Here is a 19,511-nt window from a genome sequence, read left to right as displayed (position 1 = left end):
ACTTTTCATTTTATATCCTCCCACACTTTTTGAATTTTTAAATATGTGTCTATTTACTATATGTTATATTTATAGTTAAAATATCACTTAAATTATTTCATTTATTTCTAGATATAAGGCAGCGTTTAGAAAGTAAAAATTGAATTTCAGCCAAGCCTCCAGTTATTTTAGGTACTTCCGAAGAATCAGAACAAACATAACTGATACTGTTTGCACAAAACAATTGTGTGTATTTTACTATATTCCTTTTATTATATCACTTAGTCGTTAAGGGAAAAAGGAATCATGGTCTATTCATGAAAACCCCCTCTGCCTTGGACGGTTTCTAACTGGTACTGCTAACACTACTACAATTTAGGCAGGGTTCTGAAGCCAAAACTGTGTGCTTTCAGCCTTGTGCTACAGCCCTGACTGGGACAAGGGCTGCAGGAAGTAAATTGATTGGTGTGTGCACAGGAAGATCTCATTTGCTGACAAGAGAGTTCTAGGGTAATGCCAGCACTGTCACTGAAACTTATAACACAGATCCTCAAGCTCCAATTATCACTCATTTTCTCCACCTTCTTATCACTTGTGTTTGACAGCTGTTCGGTGACAATGAAAGAAAGGTTTTTCATCTCTAGGTATTATGCTGGTTGGCCAGATTAACCTCTGGAAAGATTTAATTATCTTTGAGAGGGCAGTCCCTCTGACAACATCCCTTTATCTATCTTGTCCAAATTGGTATTTGCTTCAGTGATTCTCATCCTGAGACTTAGCTCCCCTGTCACCACACACTGTGAGTGAGCTTCATCAAACACCAGAGGCTGAGCCTCTTTTCAGGAAACATTAATTCTGTGGCTGCCTATTTCCAGCTTTATCTTGATACACAGAAATGTGCTTGAGGTTGTCTATCAGGATAAACATTAAAATTAGGTCACAGAAAAAAATAGGTTACAAAACTGTGTGTATGGAATAAGCCCTCCAAAGTGAGCATGTGTGTGTATAGCAAAGAAGTACAGAAAAATGCATCAATACTATCAGTGACTATCTGTGTAGTAGGATTGCTGATTCTCTATTTGCTTCATGCTAATACATTTTCTGATTTCAGTATATACATATATTTCTTCTTTAATCACACAAGACAAAAAAGCTATTTTAAATATTTCAATATTATTTCAGAGTTACGGAATATTTAAAAGATGATTGGGGGTGCCTCCTAACTTGAGAAATAACTCTAAAAACATCCATGTTTTGGAATCGGCAGATATGACACTCTACCTTTTTCTTATTCTGATTCATGTGATTGCTGGAATTGTTCATTTGAAATCAGTCTACCTTTTGGTTTTCTGACTGAATTTCTAGTCAGAAAGGAATGGGAGACTGTGTGGCGTCAATAATTGAATAGCATGCCAACTAGGCCAGAGTTCATTATCACTATACACAAACTGAGTATAAAACAGTGCATAAAACCTTTAAAAGGGCCAGTAGGTAAGGGTTATAATCAAAGCAAACCAAGTTTCCCAGGAGCCCTCAGCTGGAGACAGCAACAAACCCAGGACAGAAAGGAGTGTTTTCTCTAGTACCCACTCCAAATTGCCTATTTGACTACACGCTACAGCCATTCCCTGGTAGTAGAGCATTAGATGAACCCAGAGCTTTCAAAGCAGGCATCTCTTCTCAGCACGTTGCTGGCCGTGAAGCTGCCCAGAAGCAGAGAAATGAGAAAAATGATCGCCGAGGTCTCTATTCAATCTTCAGATGCTGACATTTGGGGAAGTCTGGGATCCTTCTACAGCCAATATACTGAAGATTACTGCACCTCTGTAAGACAGTTTATGTTAGAGTTTGTAGAGATCCAAGCAATTATATCGTGTTTCCTTGCCCAAGTTTACAATCTAGAGTGACTGAGGAGCTAAAAAGATGAGAATCAAAATGTCAGCTTTGTTTTTGATAGAATTATCAGAGAACATGGCGTATGTATGGCAATACTGAGTTTCATGACAATGAATCCCCAGATTCGACAGCTCTGCCCATGCAGACATGGGAAGTACTGAAACTGGAAGCCTGTGTTGGAGGCACCACAATAAATCTATAGCATGGAGGAGCACATCAGACTGCTTGCCCCTACGGGCAGACTGATTCCTGGTATGGAACAAGAGAGGGAGGAATGGCCACTTGAACATACCTAGCTCATTTTCTAAAGTTGCCAAACTGCTAATAGAAGTAATATGTCAGGAGGGCTGGGAGAATGGCCAAGTGTGGAAAGAAAATAAATCCCTCTTGATAGAAGCCACAGCATAGGGGAATACACTGCTCACCTTACCTACACGCTACTCCTCAGTAACATAACTGCCTCTAACACCGACAAAGAGAAGGGCTGTCTAGTGAAGAAACTGGACCTCCATGTTCTTATCCTTACAATGGCATCCTGGTCAAATTAGTTATAACCTAGCAAGGTTCATCCTCTTGTAATCATTAGGGAAGTTTTGCCCACACATTCAGATGGCTTGGGAAACAGTCAACTCAATGGACCTCTGGTTTCTTCCAAGTCTGAAAGTTTCTCATTTCTTTCTAAGGTATAACAACCCACTACATATCCTAAGCTATCTTGCAGTTAAAACAAATATGTTGATAGGATTAAAAATGGGCTAAAACATTTCAGAGAAATTGAGAATCATTAACCCATGAGGAAAAAAAAAAAAAAGCCTCTGAAAAGCCAAATGCTGAATCATTTGTAAAAGCTGAAGAATTAAACATTCAAGTAAGAGCAACATTAAGCCATGATTTATAATTTTCTTCTCTGAAAACACAGTGGACCAGAAGATGGCTCAGTAATTATAACCATATCATGCAATTCACTCATATATCTATTATTCTAGTCATTTATTCACTTTGCAACTTGAGTCATCTGGAACAGAATACAAACAAATCACAAATTAGCTGCCAAATTTGGAGCCCAAGTCTGGATATGTACCAAGTAGAGGTGGTACTGAAGTGTGGATATTACCTACAGCAAAGCTGGAACCTGCCAAATGAATGTATTCAACTATTATGGCCTCGATGCATGTGTCCCCCCACTCCCCACACCAGCCCCCAAAACACATGCTGGAATCTTAACACCCAATGTAATGGTGTTAGTAGATGGGGCCATTGGGAAGTGATTAGGTCATGAGAGTGGAGCCCCCATATGTGGTACTAGTACCTTATAAAAGCTACAGATAGGTCCCTACCCTTTTACCATGTAAGGATACAACAAGATATTTGTGATCCACAAGAGGCCCCTCACCCAACCATGCTGGCACCTGATCTCAGACTTCCAAGCCTCCAGAACTGTGAGAAATAAAATTAGGTTGTTTATAAGTGGTACATTGTTGTAGCAGCCCAAACAGACTAAGACACCCATTAATACAAGATACACCACAATCCTCAATTGAAGAAGAAATTCATTTCTTCTTAATCTGCTTTGTTTGCCCATACCAATATGTCACAGAGGAAACCACAGATAAACTGAAGCACTAACTCACAAACCGGCCAAACTTTGGGAGAAGAAAATGCACAAGGTTTAGCCTTCAATCATTCACATATTCAACAAGAATTTTTTGAGTCCGCTGTGTATATCAGGCACTTATTGTGTTAAGAATTAGAAGTTACAGGGGTGCCTGAGTGGTTCAGTCATTTAAGTGTCCAACTCCATTTCAGCTCAGGTAATGATCTCATTAAATCAAGCCCCACATCAGGCTCCACACTGGGCACGGAGCCTGCTTAAGATTCTCTCTCCCTCTCCCTCTGCCCTTCCCCCACTCACACAAGCACCATGAGCATGCTCTTGCTTTCAAAAACAATTAAAATTAAAAAAAAAGAATTAGAAGTTACATATGATTATTTCAATAGATGCAGAAAAAGCATTTGACAAAGTACAACACCCATTCATGACAAAAACTCTCAACAAATAGGTTTAGAGGGAACATGTCTCCACATAATAAAGGCCATATGTGAACCCACTGCTAACAACATATTCAGTGATGAAAAACTTCTAGTTTTTCCCCTAAGATTAGGAAAAGACAAGGATATCCAATATCACCACTCTTGTGCAACATAGTACTGCAATTCCTAGCCACAACAATCAGATAAGAAATAAAAGACATCCAAATCAGTAATAAGTAAAACTTTCACAATTTTCAGGTGACATGATACTTTATATAAAAAAACCCTAAAGACTCTACCAAAAAAACTACTAGAACTGATAAATTCCATAAAGTCACAGGAAACAAAGTAAATGTGTAGAAATCTGTTGCATTTCTATATACTAATAATGAAGTAGAAGGATAAATTAAGAAAACAATCCCATCTACAATTGCACCAATAATAAAATAGCTAGGAATAGACTTAACCAAGGAGTGAAAGACCTGCACTCTGAAAACTATTAAACAGTGATGAAAGAAACTGAAGATGACACAAACAAATGGAAAGATATTCCATGCTCATGGATTGGAAGAAAATATTGTTAAATATTAACAAATTTTTAAATCTAAATAAAATTTAAATATTAAATCTACAGATTTAATGCAATCCCTATCAATATACCAACAGCATTTTTCACAGAATCACCCTAGAATTTGTATAGAACCAAAAAAAACCCCAAATAGCCAAAGTAATCTGGAAAAAGAACAAAACTGCAGTTATCACAATCCCAGATATCGAGATATTCTACAAAGCTATAATAATCAAAACAGTATGGTAATGGCACAAAAAAATAGACATGCATATCAACAGAACAAAACAGAGAGCCCATAAATAAACCCATGATTATTTAGTCAGTTAATTTAGAACAAAAAAAGACAAAATACGCAATGGGCAAAGAACAGTCTCTTCAACAAATAGTGCTGGGAAAACTGGACAGCTACATGCAAAAGAATAAAACTGGACTACTTTCTTACAGCATACACAAAAATGAACTCAAAATGGGTTCAGGACCTGAAACCTGAAACCACAAACATCTCAGAAGAGAGCATAGGCAGTGATTTCTTTGACATCAGCTATAACAACATTTTTCTAGTTATGTCTCCTGAGGTAAGGGAAATAAGAGCGAAAATGAACTATTGGGACTTCATCAAGATAAAAAGCTTCTGCACGTCAAAGGAAACAATCAACAAAACTAAAAGACAATTTACTAAATGGGAGAAGATATTTGCAAATGACATACCTGATAAAGGGTTAATATCCAAGATATATAAAGCACTTACACAATTCAACACCAAAAAACCCCAAATAATCCAATGAACAAAGGGGCAGCAGACATGAATAGACATTTCTCCAAAGAAAACATACAGATTGCCAACAGACACATGAAAAGATGCTCAACATCACTCACCATCAGGGAAATGAAAATCAAAACCACAATCATGTATCACCTCACACCTGTCAAAATGATAAAGCAAAAACACAAGAAACAAGTGCTGGAGAGGATATGGAGAAAAAGGAACCCTCGGGCACTGCTGGTAGGAATGCAAACTGTTAAAGCCACTGTGGAAAACAGTATGGAGGTTCCTCAAAAAATTAAAAATAAAATTACCAGATGATGCAGTAATTCCACTACTGAGTATTTACCCAAAGAAAAAGAAAACACTAATTCAGAATGATACATGCATCCATAAAAAAAAAGATACATGCACCACTATGTTTATTGCAGCATTGAGTACAAAAGCCAAAAAATGAAAGCAACCCAATGTCCATTGATAGATGAATGGATAAAGAATATTTGAGATACACACACACACCACAGACACACACACACACACACACACACACACACTGAAATACTACTCAACCATAACAAATAATGAAATCTTGCCAATTGCAACAATATGGATGGATCTCCCAGGCATAATGCTAAGTGAAATAAGTCAGCAAAAGACATACCATATAGTATCTGTATGGAATTTAAGAAACACAACAAATGATCAAAGAAACAAACAAAAATCAAACTCTTAACTATAAAGAACAAACTGATGGTTATCAGAAAGATGGGTGGGGGAATGGATGAAATAGGTGATGAGGATTAAGAGTACACTTATCCTGAGGAGCACCAATATACAGAATTGCTGAATAATACCGTACACCTGAAACTAATATTAACACTGTATGTTCATTACACTGGAATTAAATAAATTTTTGAAAAGATTTAGGGTTTATGGTTGCGTACCCGGGTGGCTCAGTTAAGCGTCTGAATCTTGGTTTTGGCTCAGGTGATAATCTCATGGTTTTGTGAGATGGAGCCCCACACTGGGCTCTGCACTGGCAACACAGAGCCTGCTTGGGATTCTCTCCCTCTCTCCCTCTATGTCCTTCCCTACTCATGCTGTTTCTGTCTCAATAAACAAAGTTAAAAAAAAAAAAGAATTAGGGGTTATGGTAATAACTAAGACTGAGTTATTTTGGATTTTATTTTGGATTTTCTCCCAAATTAGGCCATTTCAAAACTGACTGAAACAAAATGAAGTATTTTAAGCAGGACCGTGGTTAATAAGGCATGATGAAGTATTCTAAACATAATAATCTGGTCTACTGATGATTCATGACAAGGTTTCCCAGGTCCACAATAAAAATAATAATAATAATGATCAAAGTGTATGTGCAAATTTATACATGTGCATGTGCTGGGTAAGATGGCCTTTAAGAATTATTCTTTATTCTAAGCTTAGTACTTCCAACTTCTTTAGTATGAAAAAAGTTTTTATAATGTGTGGTATTAGTAAATGGTTGATTTTCTTTTGATATCCTTATTTTGCCAACTAAAAAGCTAGCAACCTTATGTGAGTCCCCAAATTATTTTGGAAATTTTACTTATTTTTGATTACCAAAGGTTTGAGTTATGCTAGAAGGACCGAGGAAAATGTACAGGCTGAGTCAGCAGATGTAATACACCTTGGAAGAAAGGGGAGCTGTTAAAGCTCAGATTAATAGATGTTGACATAATAGGAAAAACAGGTTGACACAAAGTAAGTGCAATATCATTGAGTCAGCTTTCCCTACTTTGTTGGTTGATTCTCAAGCCTGGGTTAAGACCTAATTATGTCACAGGATCTTTGGAATGTAGGGTTGTTTTCTTTTTTTTTTTTTTTTTTTTTCCAGAATGCACTGATCAATAGCAGTCAGCTCTTTCTATCTGGTCTTCACATACGTTTGGGATATGAGTAAGGAAGAAAGAAGCTGGCAAAATTTAGTAAGAAATACAAAAACCTTGCTCTGAACAGAATAAACCCTCCTTTTTTCAACTCCTGAATGAGACAAAATAAAATTACAGGAAACAAGACACAGACTGTGAACAGCCTAAGTCTAGAATTCCTGTTTTGAAGGTAACAGAGGGTCCATATGACTTTGGGGTGATCTCATCCAAGGTGCCCTGCAGAGGTAAGCACTTTGGACTATGAGTAGTCCTAGCCCTGATAATGTTCTCCACTGAATCTGAGAAGAGAGGGGTAATGGAGGAAAGAGAAGACCAGCAGTGAGTTTGAGGCAGCTGAATCAACCAAAAGTAATACAATAGTGGATGAATCACAAATGTCTTACACCAAAGACCTTATATGTGTAATACCCTTCTCCCTAAGCCCTCATTTTATGACTCTATGTTCAAGTTCATAAATAATTTGTTTTTCAGGTGTAGTTGTGTCATTTTATTTAGTCCCTTTCCTTTCTTCCCTTCTTACAAGTACATTAGTTGCCATGGGAACTATGATGCTAATTCTAGTGGTGGAGTCCAGAGACATCTATCAACAGAGGAAGAGAGATTTATTCTCATGGTTTGAAATACAGACCCCAGGCTGGAAAACTGCAGAAACTGAATAAACCACATGTAACTTCAACCTCACAACTACATCCTGCTTGGACCAGTTCACCACTGAACCAGGTTAATAAAATTCTAACAGTAAAATCAAACAGGCAGAGATTTCTAATGTTATTCTTCACTGGAGCTTTTTACATAAACTAATCCATCAAGGAAAGTGGTTCCCATAAAAGCATCTGACTGAAGGATTTATGTTTCCTTATCTCTCAAGTGCCAGCCAAAGTCAAGTTCTTACAAACCACAGCCCTCTTTTGTATGGGTACCAATGTTATACTTTTCCTTCTGCTAAATGTTATCTAATTAAAGCCCTTAAGCCTTTCAAACTTTCTCAACAAGAAAGAGGACGTTTCTACAATTAACCTATCAAAAGCAGAGAAGTCTAGCACACTTAAGGCCCAGTCCCTCCAGTGGTAGACCGTTGCCATGCCTCTCCCTCCAACCTTTCCCTTGGCCATGAGCTCAATGACTTCACCATGAGCACCAGCACACCACCACTAGCCCAACCCAGACATTTAATTCCTGGCTCTCTCATCCAAGATCACTAAATATTTCCTCAATACAACATGAAAACAGAATTCATGTTGAGAAGTTCCTTTATAACCCAAAGTATTCCAAAAGTCATAAAACTCGTGGTCAAATCCATTCAGTTCTTTTCTCTGTTGAGGTTTTACATTGAAGATGATAGTGTTTAACTATCTAGGAAATGTCTGTCCTGCTCCTTAAGCAGTACTCTCCATATCCCGTGGATTTAGACTTTGAAGGGGCTAAATATGAACCTCAGGGTTGTAGGATCAGGTTAAAATGTTCCAGAGACTTCTCATCCATAAGTTGGTTGGGAGGCATCAACCCTATTTATGTGTACCCACTAGAAAAAAGTATACTCAACAGCAGTTAAAGCTCATTCAATAAGGGGACTACACCAAGATGTGATAAGATTTAACAAGAAGGGGTAGTACATAAAACAAGCAACACTGAGGAGTCCTTTAGATCTGAAGGTGCCACTGGACTATAGCAAGAAGTTGTAGAAAGCCGTTTGAGAGGAGGTATGGCATTTCACAGACTGCAGTCCAGCCAAAACGGGAGCAGGGAATAAACACTGTAACTTCTCCCTCACCCTCTGCCTTCTGATTGCCTCTCTGTGCCTCCCTCTGGCTGAATCTAACCAGAAAAGACATGGGAGCCCAGGGATCCATGGAGATCAGCCTTCTCAAACAAAAATCAGCATGATGAAGGGTGAAGCAAAGTCTATATGGGCAAACAGAATATGCAGCCAATAAATAGGCTTCTTGTTTATAGACTTCTAAAGGAGTCAGGGCCTACCAAGAGATAGGAGCCTCACATGTGCCAATACAAATCTCAGGAGTTTGCAGCATCTACCTTGCTATTGAAAGAGGAATGACACACAAACTGGAAAACATTAATAGGCATACAATGTACTTACCACCAAGACAGGTCCTGGGAAAATAAAAGTCACACTACATCTTGAAAGTGTGACTTCTCCCAAATTTTGATTTGCATAGACTAAGAACTCAGACTCTCAGAAATCATCATCACCATAACTTTAATAGCCAACATTCATTGGACACACATGTGCCAAACACCATTCAAAACACTACCCAAATTAACTTGCTTAAATTTTGCAACAACTCTGCAAGACAGGTAGTATTGTCCCCATTTTCTAGATGGTGAAAATTGAATGACTAACAAATAGAGAAGTTACACACCAAGTCAGTGGTGATACCAGGATCTGAACCCAAAATGTGTAACCGCAGAGCGTGCACTTTTTTTTTTTGGAGTGGGGGGGAGGGAGACAAAGGGAGGGAGGGAGAGGGAGGGACGGAGGGAGGGAGGGAGGGAGGGGGAGGGGGAGGGAGAGAGAGAATCTCAAGCAGGCTCAATGCCCAGCACAGAGCCTGACACAGGGCTCAATCTCATGACCCGGACACTTAGCTGACGGAACCACCCAAGTGCCCCGAGCCTGCACTTTTAAACCCTACACTTAATGGTCTCTCATGACCCTATTTTTAATACAGTTATGCTACTTATTATTTCCATGTTACTGGCATCTAAAATCCTATCTGAACAAGGGTCAAAGTACTTACACAACATTACAGAATTTCACAGCAGAAATGGTCAGTAGCAACTCACCCTTATTAGGGAAATACGCACAGATGGATATATGGTGTAACGCACCTGAGGCAAGAATGCTTTGTGGTGTCAATGTCAGGAGAAGAACTCATATCCTAATGGCTTGTCCACAGCTCTTTCAATTTCATTATAGGTACTCTGATATGCAAAGGAGTTGTATCAAGCACTATGAGGGATCAAAGAAGAAATCAGGCAAGAACCTACCATCCTAGGAGTAACTGAAGGGAGAGAAGATAGGTGTTGCCATTATAATCTAAATGTTCTCGCTCAAAACTGTGATTGTCCATAAAATGTTATGGAGTTTAGAGAAGCAATGGTTTTCTTTCAGAGGACTGTCTGGTAGGGTTTGGTAAAAGACATGACTCCTGGGTTAGGTTTTTCAGAAAAAGTAATATGAGAAGATTAATTTCTAGCCCATGGAATTTATCCAGGATTGCCAAGGATCCAATTCAGAAGCAAAACTGCCACTCTAGAAACCTGAGAAACTTTGATGTTTGCAGTTTTGTGGGGCATGGAATCTGTAGATGCTAACGCACTAAGAGATTCAAGATTCTTCAGGAATCTGTACATGCTAATGCACTAAGAGATGCAAAACTCTTCAAGAATTCTTTACCATTCAAGATTCTTTACCATCATCACCCATGTGGATGCCATCATTCTGGACTTGAGTAGTGGTAGAAATCAGGGTTTGAAATAACGGGAAGGCTTAGGGGCATCAATGAGAAGAGTAATCGCAGAATGCTAAGAGTACTGTTTTCACTGCTGGACTCAAATTGCAGTTTTTGTGCCCAATAAACTAAGAAAATGTAATACCTTTCCAGATTAAACCAAACTTTCAGAAAGAGCAGAGGTAGCTTTTTCACCTGGAAGAATGTGCTCTAGCCTTTGTGATTGACACAAAGGCCCTAAGAGGAGTGACAGTCCCCCTTTGTTCTTGCTCTACTAGGCAAGGAAGTCAGGTAAAGGGTGTTCAAGCTCTAAGTATTCCTATTTTTTCTTATATTGTCTCCAGACAAGGTAAGCACACTCACCACTCCTGCCACCTTCTTTCCCTACCTCAATGTCCTCCTCTGAAATTCAAATGAGTTACCTGGAAGGTAAATGAGTCCTCCATGAATCCTTCTAAGATTCAGTTTCCAGATCTACATATATTTTCAGTATAGCCCATGATGGTGGCTCATAGCCAGTGCAGAGTAAAGGTTTAATTTAATATGGTTTAATTACATTGAGGGAAAGAGAATAGAGGACTAATAAAAGAAGGTTCTCAATTTTTTTTTCTTTGAAACTGCCTGCTGAGTGATTCCCACTTCCCTCTAAAGAAAAAGCACTGTTTCCAGAGGCACTCTGTGTTGAGTGAACTAGTTGTCTGCTCAGGTGTAACAAACCTCATGGTTGCTGTACTTTCCCTGAAGAGCTAGGGCAAACCCTGTTTCTAACTGCTGTGATGAAGATTCCCTCAGACAGAGGAGCTATTCCTGGAGCACACTTATTACTTATTGATCTCACCAAACCTGGTTTGGTCACCCATGACAACCATTCAGGAAGCGCCCTTTGTGCAATGAGTTGTCAGTGATCTGTGCAGGTATCCAACACCAAAATCTGTGTCAGATCCCAATTTCCTCAGACACTTTCAACTGTAACTCCATTGCTTACCTGAGGAGCAATGATTCAAGCATAGTTTTGGGCGGCGTCCATTATGGAAGAAATGCAGACACATTAATGAAAATACTTAATGGTAAAGAAATATTGCTAGCTTTTCAAGATTTTATCTAAGGTCTCTGTAGGTGGACATGAAAGGGATCATTAAAACTTCAAAGATTTAGATTCTCTACTATCTTCTACTATGAGCATGTGATAATTAAATCCAAGAGCAAATCATGTAACCAGTAATAGCAAAGAGCCAACATGGTACCAGATTCAGAGGAAAAAGTGCCCATCTGTAGACAGATGGGGCTCACAGCTAGTCTCTGGAGAATAGATAGAATTCTGTGCTAAAGAGAAGAAGCCGCCACTCAAAGTGAATGGTATGGCCAGAGAATGACAGAATGTGGATGAGAGTATAAAATATGCCATGTGGCTACAGGAGAAGTGGGAAATATGACTGAAAATGCAGCTTAGTGCCAGATTATGGAGAACCTTGAGAATTAGGCTGCAGGATTTGAACATTAATGACACAGCTCTCTAAAAATCAGCTATCAACACTAAAATGGACTGCTCCTAATGCTGTGTCCTTCCATCATTAGTGGTGTATCAGCTAACACTAGCCCTGTTAGTGGTGAGCAATCAGAATTTTTCTGTTCTGTGTTATGGGATACAGGATCAGATTATCCAAGAGAGTATGATGCAGAGGAGCATGGAATGTAGAGTCAAAGACCTGGATGGGAGCCTAGCTCTGCCTCTTACTACTTTTATTTTCTTGTGGTTATGATGGGCTTCATTTTATCATCTGCAAAATGAGAATAGTGCCTACGTCACAGGGTGAGTACAAGTTCAAAGTGCATGCAATGTGGAAATATACTTTGTAAAAGTATAATACGTGTTATAGTTGATATTCATGAATGTTAAACTCCCTTCCAATTTGCAAATTCTTGGTTATATCCTGGAGGTATTATGGTCCAGAGGAGGGTCATGGTGAAAATTATATTGTAACAACAATGGAACACATATAGCAAATTGGTTTGGAAAAGAGAAAGTAAAGGTAGGAAGAATTTCTTAATAGCCTAGGAAGGAGTCACGGGGTCAGGAAAGCCTTAATTAGTGGGAGTAACAGGGAAGGAAGGGAGTAAGGGAGTGACAAGAATTCGTGAAGGAAGAGTTTTGTAAGAAAGATTTACGAATCAAAGGGTGACTCAGATTACAAGCAAAATAGCTTGCTTGAAACATCTTAGTTCCAGCATTTTCAGATTAAGGGACTGTCTAAAACTTTGTTATGCAATACAGCAATCACTGGCCCCATGTGGCTCTTGAGCACTTGAAAAGCAGCTAGTCCAAACTCAGATGTGCTGAAAGTGTAAATCATACACTAAATGTCAAAGATCTAATGTGGAAAAAAATACAAAATATCTCAATTTTAATTTTTTTTTAAATTTTTTTTGAGAGACAGAGCAAGAGAGCAAGCATGGAAGAGCAAGTGGGGAAAAGGCAGACAGAGAATCCTAAGCAGGCTCCACGCTGTCAGCACTGAGTCTGATGCAAGGCTTTAATGCCACAACTGTGAGATCAGTTGTGAGATCATGACCTGAGCCAAAATCAAGAGTAGGATGCTTACCCAACTGAGCCACCAGGCACCCCAAAGTATCTCAATTTTTATTGTGCTTATATGTGCTTACATGTTTAAATGACAATGAGCTAAAAAATTTTTTCATTAATTTCACCTGTTTCACTGTACTTTTTTAATGTGGCTACTAGAAAAAATTAAAATATAGATGTGACTTGTATTATATTCCTATTGAACTGCACTAGCAGTGCACTAATTCTCAACAGCATATAATTCTAGCATAAAATTCTCAACAGAATCATAATGGAGCTTTTCATCAACACATTCCAGAGGTCTCTCCCAGGCTACTTAAATAAGCAGAAGCTATGAGGGACCATCTGTATTTTTGTTTCGTGTTGCTTTTTACTGAAGTTTAACACACACACAGAAAGGTGCATACATCATAAGTATTACAGGTGGATGAATTTTCACCTGTAATTAGTCCTAAAATCAGTAGCCAGATGGACAAAACATTAGCAGCATCACAAAATCCCCTTTTTCATGTCTTTCCCAATCATGACCTTTCCCCTGGGTAACCACTCACCTGTTTTGTTTTTTAAGAAGTTCTCCCAATAATCATAAGCCATAGAGTTTTGCATTAGAACACTCTAAACACGTTTTTTTTTTCCTTTATTTTTGAGATACAGAGCATGAGCAGGGAGAGAGAGGGGACACAGAATCGGAAGCAGGCTCCAGGCTCTGAGCTGTCAGCACAGAGCCCGACGTGGGGCTTGAACTCACAGACTGGAGATCATGACCTGAGCTGAAGTTGGACACTTAACCGACTGAGCCATCCAGGCACCCCTAAGCACACTTTTTAAGCTTTGTTTGTACAATCATCACCTGAAGACCTCATTAAGAAACAGATTCCAGCCCCAGATACTTTGATGAGTTATGTCTGGGAGAAGCATGAGGTCCCCTGGAATCTTTAGTTACTGAGTTCCCCATGTGATGTGATGCAGGTGATCCAAGTGTCATATGTGAGGAAATGCTACTTTCTGGGCAGGAAGTACAGCGTTAACCAAATAGGCAGGCTAGGAACACCCACTGGCAGTGCAACAGCAAAGCAGGAGCAAAGAGGGGAGGGGAAGATGAAGAATTAAAGAATTTGATTTGACATTTCAAAAAAATTATCAAAAAGTCTTATAGAAAATTATAACTGTCGGGCATCTGGGTGGCTCAGTCTGTTGAGCGTCTGACTTCAGCTCAGGTCATGATCTCACTGTTCGTGGGTTCTAGCCCCGCATTGGGCTCTGTGCTGACAGCTCAGAGCCTGGAGCCTGTTTCGGATTCTGTCTCCCTTTCTCTCTCCCCTGCCCTCCCTCACTCGCACTGTCTCAAAACTAAATAAACATTAAAAAAAATTAAAAAAAAAACAAAATTATAAATGTTTATCTTAACTTTCTTCCTTTACATTTTGACTTAGAATTTTATTTTTCTATTGGCATTGAATTACATGACAGAGGAGGGTACTATAATTCTTTTCAGAGCTTTCTGTTTTTAAAGATCTCATTCTGGCCTTAGGTGAGAATTAAAATATTGCCCCAAATTTTTGTTCCATCTTATTCTGTAGGCCATGGGGATCAGAGGATATGCACACATACCAAACTTGGGGTTCATTAATCTTGAAGGCAGAAAGTCTCACCGTTTTGCCTCAATTTACTGGGTTTTTGCAAATCAGATCTCTCTTATAAAAGGGGAAAATAACTACTGTCTTCAGAGGAAGATGGATCTTCTAGTAGAAAAGCATGTCTGGGAGAAGTTCTTCAGCTCATTAAACTCCCAAGTTTAAATCTTTCTTTCAGTGTCTTTAGAGGATTGGCTGGTCAACATCACAACATAAGAATCAACACCTTGGGTAAACAGCTATTGAAGGACGAGATTCTAGTAGTAGTTAAAAGCCTTGCCCACCTTGAACTTCTGGGAGCCCAGGTCCAAGCCCTAATTCACTATCTCTAGTAGTAGTTAAAAGCCTGCCCACCTTGAACTTCTGGGAGCCCAGGTCCAAGCCCTAATTCACTATCTCTGCACCTCAGTAATATGCAGATCACACTAACAGCAGTGATTTTTTAAATTTTAATTTAATTTTATTTTAATTCTTTTTATTTTAATTTTAAAATGGGAATTAAGGAGTGCACTTGTTGTGATGACCCCAGGATGTTGTATGGAAGTGTTGAATCACTAAACTGTACACCTGAAACTAATATTACGCTGTATGGTGACTGGAATTTAAGTAAAAACAAACAAAAGAAAAAGGAGAATTCCTAAATGGTCACAAATCTTATACAACGTGTTTTGTTTCTTCATGCCTAACCATTAAGGAATCATTTGAGCCAATTCAGAATCCCAAGATTTATTCAAATTCCCCCATTAGTTAGTTGAGCAAATTACTAAGAAGCAGACAATGATTAGCAGGAATTGACCACTATCAGAAGTGTCCCTAAGAGCACCCTCCTTTTGACTCCTGGACAATTAACACAGTCTAACTCCTTAGCATCAGGTGACCCCCTTTTTTCATCTTTCTGTTTCCCTCCCTAATTGTCATGATGGCATGGCTCCATACACCATACTGGGGAAGTGCCCTTCTTCTTGTTCATAGAACATATGAGCTGAGGCCAGGAAAACAATCTTGAAATTCAAGGAAACTAACTGGGCCCCAGAGAAATCAAGTCAATGATCCCAGCCTCTAACAGACTCAACCAGCCAGCAGATACAGAGCACAGAGCACCACACTGCACTGTGTGGAGGCATCTCATGGGAAACATCCACCATCAATACCAAGGGTACAGAAGCAACCATCAGACCCTACACTTTTCCTCTGCAAGTAAATGACTGAAGTCTCAGGTCCAGGCACTTGTAAAAGAGAATATATCTAGTTAACAGCAGAGCCAAGACCAATGTCCAAGTTCCAGTTCCTAGCTTTAAACTATTTCCTTCTCAGAGGAACAAAACAGAGGGAATCATATTTCCTGATTTCAAGCTATATTATAAAGTGTAGTAATCAAAACAGTATGGTACTGGCATAAAAACAGACACATAGACCAATGAAACAATCAGGAGCCCAGATATAAACCAATGCATACGTAGTCAACTATTACTTGACAAAGGAACCAAGAATATTCATTGAAGAAAGATAGTCACTTCAATAAATGGTGCTTGGATCATTGGATATTGACATGTAAAAAGATCAAAACTACACACTTATCTTTTACCATTTACCAAAAATGAACTCAAAATGGATTAAAGACTAAAATGTAAGACCAGAAACCATAAAACTCCAAGAAAACATGTGACTGAAGCTCCATGACATGAGTTGTGGCATTGATTTTTTGGCTATGACACCAAAAGCACAAGGAACAAAATTAAAAAAAAAAAAAAAAAAAAAAAGCCCACAAGTGGGACTACAAACTGAAAAACTTCTGCACAGAAAATATCAACAAACTTAAAATATTTGCAAATATTTTCAGAATAGGAAAAAATATTTGCAAACCATCTGTCTGATAAGGGGTTAATATCCAAGATACACTTTCTAAAAGAAAGCAAAACCTCCTACAATAGCCAAAAACCAAAAATCCAATTTAAAAATGGGCAAAGGACCTGAATAGACATTTTTCAAAAAAAAGCAGATAGCCAACAGATACATGAAAAGGTGCTCAGCATCACTAATTATCAGGGAAATGCAAATCAAAACTATAATGAGATCACCTCAAACCTGTTAAAATAGATGTCATCAAAAAGACAAAAGATAATAAAACCTGTTGTGAATGTTAAGGGAAAAGAACACAGTGCACTATTGGTGGGATTATGCATTGGTGTAGCCACTATGGAAAACAGTATGGAGATTCCCCAAATAATTAAAAATAGAACTACCATATAATCCAGCAATTCTACTTTTGGGTATATATCCAAAGGAAACAAAATCACTATGTCAAGGAGATATCTGCACCCCCAAGTTCACAGCACTATTTACAACAGCCAAGACATGAAAACAACTAAGTGTTCAACAACAGATGAATGGACAAATAAGTTGTGGTACACACACAGACACACGGAGTACTACTGAGCCATGAAAAAGGGAAACCCTATCATTATAACACTATGGGTGGACATTGAGAACGTGATACTAATTGAAATAAGTCAGAAAGACAAATACTGTATGATCTCATTGATAAGTTGAATCTTAAAAAAAATACAAGTAAAAAGAAAAAATGCATAAAAAAGATATCAGATTTGTGATTAACAGAGGCAGAGGATGGGGGAGGTGGATGAAGGTAGACAAGAAGTACAAACTTCCAAATGTATAATAATTAAGTACTGGGGATGTGATATACTACATGATGACTACAGTTAACTTTCATATATACCTAATAACAGTGTTAACAGTAAATCCTGAGTGTTCATCACAAGGAAAAATAGTTTTTTTATATCTATATAAGGTTACAGATATTAACTAAACTTATTGTGATAATCATTTTAAAATTTAAGTCACATCATTATGCTATACTCCTTAAACTTATATTTGCTATATGTCAAATATATCTCAAAACTGGAAAAAAGACTCTTTAATTATGGAATTAAAGACTATATGCCTTTAAAAATTAAAGTTATAAATATGTATAAAAATCCTTGAGACCACAAAAATAATCATATCATTTTAGTTTTCCTATGCAATCAGCTTTAACAACTAATTTACCCAATATTTATCAAGTATAAAGCCCTGTGCTAAGAATATGAACATTACTAACCCCATTCTAGAAATTAAGGCACTAAGGGGTTACTTATCCATATTCACACAACTAACAATCAAGTGGGAGGGTCTAAATTCAGGTCACTCTTCTCCATATGCAAAGTAGACTCTCTTAACCACAATGCTACAGCACCTCTTAGAACCACATCACCCTCCATGGATGACTGGAGTGTTAAAGCTAGCTCAGGGTCCTGCCAAAAATAGATCCCTATCCATGTGACCCATCTCTCCTTCCTTCCTTCCCTCCCTCCCTCCCTCCCTCTCTCTCTCTCTCACACACACACACACACCTGCCATCTGCAGGATGCATAGTCAGTTTACCACGGGAAAACAGTGTGCATGGTCAAATCAGTGTCAGCACAGTCCTTGCCTTAAAGGCACTTGATGGCTGGATCTCTCCCATTAGAAAGCGCATTCCTTAAACCTGAAATGTAGCTACCTAGGATGTCTTCAGGAGGAGAAACAGAAGCTGTGAAGCACACTGGAGGATAGGGCAAAAATACCACTTCCCTCACAATTTTGCTACAAACCAGTCCAACTTTAGAAGGCAAGGAAAGAAACACAGTTTCCCCAAGCCCCCAAGCTCTCCTCTATTCAGGACTCTCAGCTTTGCTACCTGCCTCTCAAGTCCTGGGGTCTGACTCCTATTTACCCTTAGCTGATCACCTGGCTGGAGACATTAGGCCACTTGTGACTATAAAATTTTTAAATCACATTATGACACTTAGAATAGAGGGGCATAAATATGTTGGAACATCAGATATAAAACTGTCCTAGGTCACCTCAATGAATGGTCATTCTATCCTACCACCCAGTTGCCTTCCCTGCAAGATACATTTTTAATGGCAAGTGGAAGAAAGTGGCCCATCTGCAGAAGCAGTGCTTTCCCACTGAGGATTCTGTCCACTTTCCTCCCCTGTGGCATCTCCCTAGGTGTCTGCTACCACCAGCACACAGAACTTACAAGGACATTTGGCAAGGCAGGTTGGCTCATTTTCTACCAGATTTGATTCCTTCTACCAAAAATCTAATTTCTAGGAATAAAGGAGTACTAGCTGAGGATAATTTTGATGGGGGTGAATTTCTTAGTAAACTCGATCCAAAAGGCATCTTTTGCAGGACACCTGCAAGCCATAGAATTTGACTGAGATACTTTCATCCTACTCAGGAGAGGAGCAAAAGCAAAGGTTTGCTGCCACCTGCTGGTGAATGTGAGTCCCTGCTAACAAGAGGACAGCAGCAGGGCTTGACATTTGATTGCTTCAGGATGTCTACAGGAACCCAGAGTCAACTTACTCAGAGCAGCGGTGACCCACAGGGCTATCATCTCAAGCACTTATTCAACAACGATTTACTGTGAACATGATGCACCCTAAGCCAGAGGGGAGACAGCAAGATGATGGAGACTCCTGACCTCGATGAGTTTACAGCTATTTCACTAAAAGAAAAAAGGCAAAGATTATCTAAAACATCTTTGTATCTTCAAAAAGATTTTTTTTGAGACGTTGAAATTATTAGGTATTTCCCAAGGACAA

Source organism: Acinonyx jubatus, chromosome B3, assembly GCF_027475565.1.
Source record: "Acinonyx jubatus isolate Ajub_Pintada_27869175 chromosome B3, VMU_Ajub_asm_v1.0, whole genome shotgun sequence".
Classification (NCBI taxonomy): domain Eukaryota; kingdom Metazoa; phylum Chordata; class Mammalia; order Carnivora; family Felidae; genus Acinonyx; species Acinonyx jubatus.
Note: the sequence above shows the minus strand (reverse complement) of the source record.